Source organism: Elephantulus edwardii, unplaced genomic scaffold (genome assembly GCF_000299155.1).
Source record: "Elephantulus edwardii isolate Elephantulus edwardi_28Jun2011 unplaced genomic scaffold, EleEdw1.0 scaffold00351, whole genome shotgun sequence".
NCBI lineage: Eukaryota > Metazoa > Chordata > Mammalia > Macroscelidea > Macroscelididae > Elephantulus > Elephantulus edwardii.
In genome coordinates this window covers 1,039,589-1,047,571 of record NW_006400101.1, presented here as the reverse complement: position 1 = coordinate 1,047,571, position 7,983 = coordinate 1,039,589, and positions in this window count along the sequence as shown.

The following is a 7,983-nucleotide window of genomic DNA, read 5'->3' as shown; positions in this document are numbered from 1 at the left end:
TATAGTTGTCCTTCAAATGTCTAAAATCTAGATTTACACATTTGTTTGTCATGATACGAAAGAAGTACTCATCTTTTTGGAAAAATAGCCTCAATTTGAAGTTTCCAGTTTTCTAAGCAGCAAGAACACTGACTATATATAATTAGAACAGTGTGAAAAACTAAGCTCAATTATACTCCACAGTGAGAGTTATATGCAAACCTTCCCAGGTTTCATTTTCATGAAATCCATTCAGTTCAGCTACTGTATCAAGAGGATTAAAACCTGAAAGACACTGAGTGTTGAGATGACCTGTGCAGAGTGTCTCCTCCAAACACTAATACTTGAGAATATTTGACCATGATTTTAAAAAACAAAACAAAACAAAACAAAAGATTGTCAGATTCTTTAGAAACCTTGATTGAGTGTGAAGGTAATGCCAATGTGAATTTACTTCTAACTGGGGTGGTGGGGGTGTGGAATGTGTTGGGGGGAACTAGTGAGAAAGCAAAAGTGGATTTTACTACTTGAAATTTTTTGAGCTTTGAACAATTACTTGTACTACCCAATTTCTTCTTAGGAGGTCTGGTAACTCTGTACCAAGTTTGCATGCTAACTCAAAAGATAACTTGTCTCTGGTACTTAGAATCCCCCAGTGGTTCTACCGTAGAAAGATGAACACTCTCTTCTCATTGCTATTTACAGTCTTGGAAACCCACTGAAAAGTCACTTGGAGTTAAAATTGACTTGGAGGAAGTGACTGTGAGATTTAAGGTCTTTCCAGGCATGGTTTTTTTGTAGACAATAAAAAGAGATGTTGAAAATCCTTATATGAATCTTATTTTATAAATGATTATTGAAGAACAAGAATATAGGTGCATTTTCTTTTCTAAATCCACTTGTAAACTGCTTAATATGATACTGTTTCTTGCCATACTAAATTAACTAATTTCTCTGTCTGCAGATGTTCAAGAATACCCTGCCACCATTTAAAAGACCAGATGTACCATTTTCTGTTGTTTAATGTGTTGTTTTTGTTATGTGCCGTCGAGTCACATGCAACTCATAGCAGCCCTATGTACAACAGCCCTAAACTCTGCTCTCTCCTGTGCCAATCGCACTGTCTCTGATACACCCATCCCAATTACTCCAGTCACTGAATCAATCTACCTCATAGAGGGCCTTCCCCTCCTGCGCCGTCCCTCCACCCTCCCAAGCATGATCTCCCTCGCCAAAGACCGGTCCCTCCTTACAACATGTCCAAAGTATGTTAGACTGAGTCTCAAAATCCTGGCCTCCAGGGAACCACCAGGTTTAAACCTTTCCAGGTTGATCTGTTTGTTTTCCTAGCAGTCCGTGGTACCCTCAATGCTCTTCTCCAGCACCACAGCTCAAAGGCATCAATTCTCCTTCTATCCTCCTTAGTCATTGTCCAACTCTCTGATGCATAACCAGTGATAGCAAAGACCCTGGCCTATATCAGACACACCTTAGTCTCCAGAGTGATACCATTGCTCTTCAGAACATTGGAGAGGTCCCTAACAGAAGACTTTCCCATTTAATTTCCTGGTTACTGGTGCTGAGAGTGTTGACTGTGGAGCCAAGCAAACTAAAGCTGTGACCAACCTCAATCTCTTCACCATCCATCCTGATGCTGCCAATTGGTCCAGTGGTGAGAATCTTTGTCTTCTTAACATTGAGCCTCAATCCATGTTGGAGGCTGCAGTCCTTGACTCTCTGCAGCAATCACTTCAGGTTCTCCTCAGTTTCAGCAAGCAGGTTGGGTCATCTGCATAACGCAGACTGTTGATAGATCTTCTACCAATCTTGACCCCACATTTCTCCTCATAGACCCCAGCCTCCCAGATAATCTGTTCTGCATACAGTTTGAAAAGGAAGAGGAATTTCCAGAAATAAAGTGGCAACAACAAAAGGTACTATCTCTATTGCTCTGAATTTTATTTTCTCTGAGTCATTTCTTTCATTTTCTCTGCCATTAACAAGTCAACTTCAGAGGTCATACTATTCACCTTTTCACCATCTGTCCCAGTATACACAACTTGTTTTATTTGGTTGAGATATCTGAAACTTTCAAAGAAATTTTTTTTAAAGGCAACAGAGATAAAAATAGGAGGTAGGCACAAAGCACATATTTATAAAATTTATGAGGTTTCCAAAATAGAATTTCGGGACTTAGCATATAAAATGTACTCCTTGGGTAACTAACCTCCATGCACGTTTAATTTCTTTCCTCTTTAAGCTGGTATGTTGTTATTGTTGTTGTTAAGATGACTTATAATGACCCTATGAACGAAAGGCCTGAAGGCATGTGTAACTTTCATTGTTTCTCCACCTTCAGAGTTTCTGGAGGCAAGCTATTTCTGAAGGGGATGTCACTCCTTTAAGCAGGTATATGTTAGACTAAACATTATGACATGTACTGAATGTCCTCTTAATCAAATTCCTTTCCTCTAATTTTTTACCTAACACTACACAGAGAATGCTATCTTCATATACATTAATCACAAATTCCTTCCTAACAAATTTAATACTCTAATGATTTTGGAAAATTGAATTATTATTCTCAAATATATATATTCTCCCTGTAAAAGAATAATGTCCTACCCTATTGACCTCAGAAACTGGCTGTGGGATAAAGATATACTTTTAACTAATTATCCGTAAGTAATCTCTCAATCCTGTGTGATTGATTTTCTTCCCCCTCTACAGTGTGCTGTTTTGGGAAAACAATTCAAATCCACAAGCTGCTCTGAGTAAGAAAGATAGGTGATCTCCTCCCATACAATTTACAGCCTCTAAAAACTTACTGGAGTTAGTTCTGACATTATTGTTGCTGTTGATTGCTGTAGAGTCAAGCACGGCACACTGTGACCCTATGAACAAAGGCCTGAAGCATTTCTATAACTATCGTCGTTTCTTCAAGTTCATAGAGTCTCCAGAGGCATGTGGTTTAGGAAGTGGATGCCACTCCTGCTTCCAAACCAGAATCAATCTGAGAGGTCCACCAAAGACTGCCCACAGTGGGTAGCCATTATGGTGTGTTTTGGCACACCTATGGCAGAGTTGTTCCATTATTGCTTTTGAGACCTAATGGCACAAGGTTCAGTGTCACAGCTGGAAACCTCTTGTTGAAGCCAATGAGAGACTGGTGCACAGGTTGGGGTTTTCTTAAAATATTCATTTGACTTTGGAGGGGAAAGTTCTTTTGTGCTGGGTGGAGGTTGGCTCTGGCCTGGCTGGTTGGTGGTGAGAGTGGGCTGGACGCCTCTTGTTGGAGCCAATGAGTTCTAACATATTTTTGTTTTTGTTATGTGCCATTGAGTCACCTGCAACTAATAATGACCCTACATACAACAGCCTTAAATGCTGCTCTATCCAATCTTTTTGTCTCTGACACATCTATACTCATTATCTCAGTGACTGAATCAATCCATCTCATTGAGGGTCTTCCTTTCCTGTGCTATCCCTCCACCCTCCCAAGTATGATGTTTCTTTCCAAGGACTGATCCTACCTTGCAACATGTCCAATGTACGTCAGACAAAGCTTCAAAATCCTTGTTTCCAAGGAGCAGCCTAGCTTCACCCTCTCCAGGATAAACTTGTTTGTTTTCCTAGTAGTCCAATACTCTTCTGCAGAACCAAAGCTCAAAGGCATCAACTCTCCTTCAACCATGCCTAGTTATTGATACATAGCAAGTAAGTACAAAGACCATGGCCTGTATCAGGTGCACCTTTGTCTCAAGACATCATTGCTCTTCAGTACTTTGGAGAGGACTTTGACCTCCCTTGCCCAGTGCAATTTGTCTTTTGATTTTCCGGCTACTGGTACTAAGAGTGTTGATTGTGGAGCCAAATAAACTAAAACTGTTAACTATCTCAATCTCTTCACCATCCATACTGATGTTGCCAGTTGGCCTAATGGTGAGAATATTGTTTTCTTGATGTTGAGCTTCAATCCATATAGAAGGCTGCAGTCCTTGATCTTTTGTAGCAAGTGCTTTAGGTCCTCCTCAGTTTCAGCAAGCAAGGTTGTGTCATCTGCATACTGCAGACTGTTGATGAGTCTGCCTCCAATCCTGATGCCACACATCTCCTCACAAAGCCTAGCCTCCTGAATAATCTGTTCCATATATAGATAGAAAAGATACGTATATAGGACACATCCCTGATGTGCACCCTTTCCAGCTTTGAACCACGCAGTGTTTCCTTGCTCTTTTCTGACAACTGTCTCTTGTCCAAATGTAGGTTTCACATAAGCACAATCAAGTGTTCTGGGATTCCCATTCTACTCAGTCAGCCACAATTTGTTTTGAACCACACAGTGAAATTCCTTTGCAAAGTCAGTGAAACACAGATAGACATTGCTCTGGTATTCTCTACTTTCAGCCAAGATCCATCTGACATTAGCTATAATATTCCTAGTCCCACGCCTCTTCTAAATCCAGCCTGCACTTCAGGAAGTTGATGTACTGTTCCATTCATTTTTGGATAATCTTCAGTAGAATCTTGCTTGCATGTGATATCAATGATATCACATATCATATATTGGTAATTTCCACATTCTTTCGGTTCACCTTTCTTTGAAATAGGAACAAATATAGACTCTTCCAGTCAGTAGGCCAGGTGGTTGTCCTTCAGATTTCTTGGCACAATTTAATGAGCACATCAAGGGCAGCGTCTGTTTGTTGAAATATGTTAATCAGTATTCCATCAATTCCTGGGGCTTTATTTTTTTCTACTTCTTTCAGAAAAGCTTGAACTTCTTTCTCCATCACCACAGGCTCTTGCTCATACATTATTTCATTAGATTCTTCTGTGTTTACCAATTATTTTTCATACAATAACTCTGCATACTCTTTCCATGTTCTCTTAATGATTCCTGGATCATTTAATAATCTTCCCAAAGCGTCCATAAGTATTGCAACTCAAGGTTTGAATTTGTTCTTCAGTTCCTTCAGCTTACAAAATGCTGAGCGAGTTTGGCCCTTCTGATTTTCTGACTTCAGCTCTTTGTGCATATATAATAAAACTTGTGAAAGAGTTTATACTAAAATGAGAAAAATAACACATGCAAGTTCCCCAGGGAGCACTGGTACCCTACTGCTAAGAAGCTGTGCTACAATCCTGAAAGCACATGGTTTGAATCTACCAGCTGCTCTGTGGGAGAAGCATGGGCAATCTTTTCCTTTGCGATAAACTGCCTCTGAAAACCTACTGGAAGGTCAGTTATGGGTTGATACACAACAATACAAGTTCATATAGTTTAGAAGAGACGGATCCAGGTTTTGAACCCAGTTCTGTGCTGCAAAAATAAAAACAGTCCACTGCAATATTATCATCCTGCAATTTCACAATACAGTCTATATTTCCTTTGTAAGAAATTTTTAGGATATTTCTTCATCATAATATGGACAAAAGATAATAACTTTGTTTCTTTTCAGGTTTCTAAAATTATTTTTTTAATTTAATATTAATTTCAATGAAAATTTACAGAGACTTTGGATTTCCATTCATTCATTGTTGCACTTTTCTCCCCTCCCAACACTCCCCCCCAATACACTACCCTCTTGGAAAAGTAAAAGGAAAATTCTTTCATTGTTTTACAATCCCTCCCTCCAGGTCCATTGCATTGTGTAGTCTTCACTCTGGACTCCTGTCATGACCAAATACCTAATCACATATCCCTTTAAACAGTTTCTCCTCATCTGTTTCAATGCAGTATACATTACTGAACCCATCTTTCTCAGTCTCCCCCCAACCCCAATGTCAATCCTGTTTTACAACAGTGGCATCATGCAGTATGTGTCCTTTTGTGAGTGAGATACTTCACTCAGCATAATATCCTCCAGGGTCAACCATTTTGAATAATATTGCATGAGTTCCTTGTTTTTCAATACAGCATAGTATTCCATTTTGTGAATATACCAGAGTTTTTCTATCCATTTGTTTATTGATGGGCACTTAGGTTGTTTCCAACTCCTTGCTATTGTGAACAAAGCCACAATAAACATGGGTGTGCATATATACCTGCTTGGGTGACAGTATTACCAGTAGTGGAATTGTTTGGTTGAATAGTATCTCTATTTGCAACTTTCTGAGAAATTGCCATACCGTCTTCCACAGTGGTTGCACCATTTTACATTTCCACCAATAGTGAATAAGGGTTCCAGTTTCTCCACAACTTGGCCAGCATTTGTTGCTTGCTATTCTGTTAAATTTCGCTTTTCTGACTGGCTTGAGATGATATCTCATAGTTGTGTTGATTTGCATCTCTCTAAGAAATAGGGATTTTGAAAATTTCTTCATGTGCTTGTTGGCCATCTGAATGTCTTCTTTGGTGAAGTGTCTGTTCATATCCTGTGTGCATTTTTCAATTGGATTATTTACCTTTATCTTGTTGTGGTGCTTGAGTATTTTATAAATTCTGTATATAAGTACCTTATCTGATATGTCATTACCAAATACTTTTTCCCAGTCTGTGGCTTCCCTCTTTGCCTTGTTGGAGAAGTTTTTGGATGTGCACAGGGATTTGATTCTTAGAAGGTCCCATTCATCTATTTTATCTTCTTCTGGTTTTAGGTAATAACATTGTTTTGTACCACCTAATGTTAGTTGTTATTTCAAATTATTAAATACATTTAAAAATAAATTTTATATATTAAATTCCTGAATGAATGTATCAATCAGAACTAACTCTAGACTAATCCTAAGAGTTTTCAGACTTTGTAAATCTTACAAGAGGAGACTGACCATCTTTCTTCCACAAAGTAACTGGTGGATTTGACCCATGCATGTGCTTCATGTTTGCCTCTCAATTCCTTACTAATAACCTAAGTGTGTGTGTGTGTGTCTGTGTCTGTGTGGTGTTGTTGTTGTGTCCTGTCCAGTTGGAATCAACCAATAGCTGATCCTCCAGCAAGTTTTCAGAGACAGGTAGTAATCACACTAATCATATAGGCGGAGATTGTCTATCTTTCTCCTTCACAGTAGCTGTTGGATTCAAACTGTATACCTTTGAATTGGCAGCACAATTCCCTACCAGTAAGCTACCAGAGTTTTCTATAGATGCCAGTTTAGTAACAGAGTGAAAAGTCACTGCTTGCCCTAAATATTCTTGCATGACTTTTCAGAAATAATTCTTCTTCTACTGCTCTGTTTATTCACAGGTAGGTGAGGCTTCCCACTGAAACAGTTGATTGCTCTCTGGTTGTTGATGCAGATGTAAAAGGGGAATTGATGCAGCATTTTGCTTGTAGTAAAACCCTGCCTGTGGTTATTGGGTATGTCCAACTCTGATGGCTGTTTTTAATCTTCTGTACATGATAACAGGAGCCTATGATGGCAGTAAGGAGATAGTGGTTTCACCACAGGGACTGAGCCTAAAAAGTCAGAAATCCCTGGACAATTCTAATTCAAGTTGGTTTCTATTTCCACCATCAACCACAATCAACAGTATGAATCAAACTTGTCCTGGACTTCTAGTACCTTTCATATGCAGTCTGTCTGATAAATGAAAAGTTCTTTCTTCGAGTTGACATGCTCCTATCTGAGGACTTCTGCAATACCCTAGGTTGTATTTTTTTGAGGTTTTCCACCCACTCTATAACCACTTAGTGTACTGTGTTTACACTTACACCCCCTTATGTACACACCCCACATGAACACACACACACATACACACACACCCCCCACACACATACACACACACACACACACTCTCTCTCTCTCTCTTTTAATTCGTTCTACTCGTTTTCAGTGTAGGATTAAAAAGAAAATAATTTTAAAAACATTTTTGCTCAAGAATTAGTACAGATGACTTACAGATTTAAAGATCTGATCACTTAGATCTTTATTTGTGGCAGAATCTTTTAAACACTAGAGCAGACGTTACAGAAGATATTATTCTAGTAGGTATAATTTGCATCATTATGTTTAAGTCTTATAATGACAGTAAAACTAAATAAATACATTAAATAAAGTATA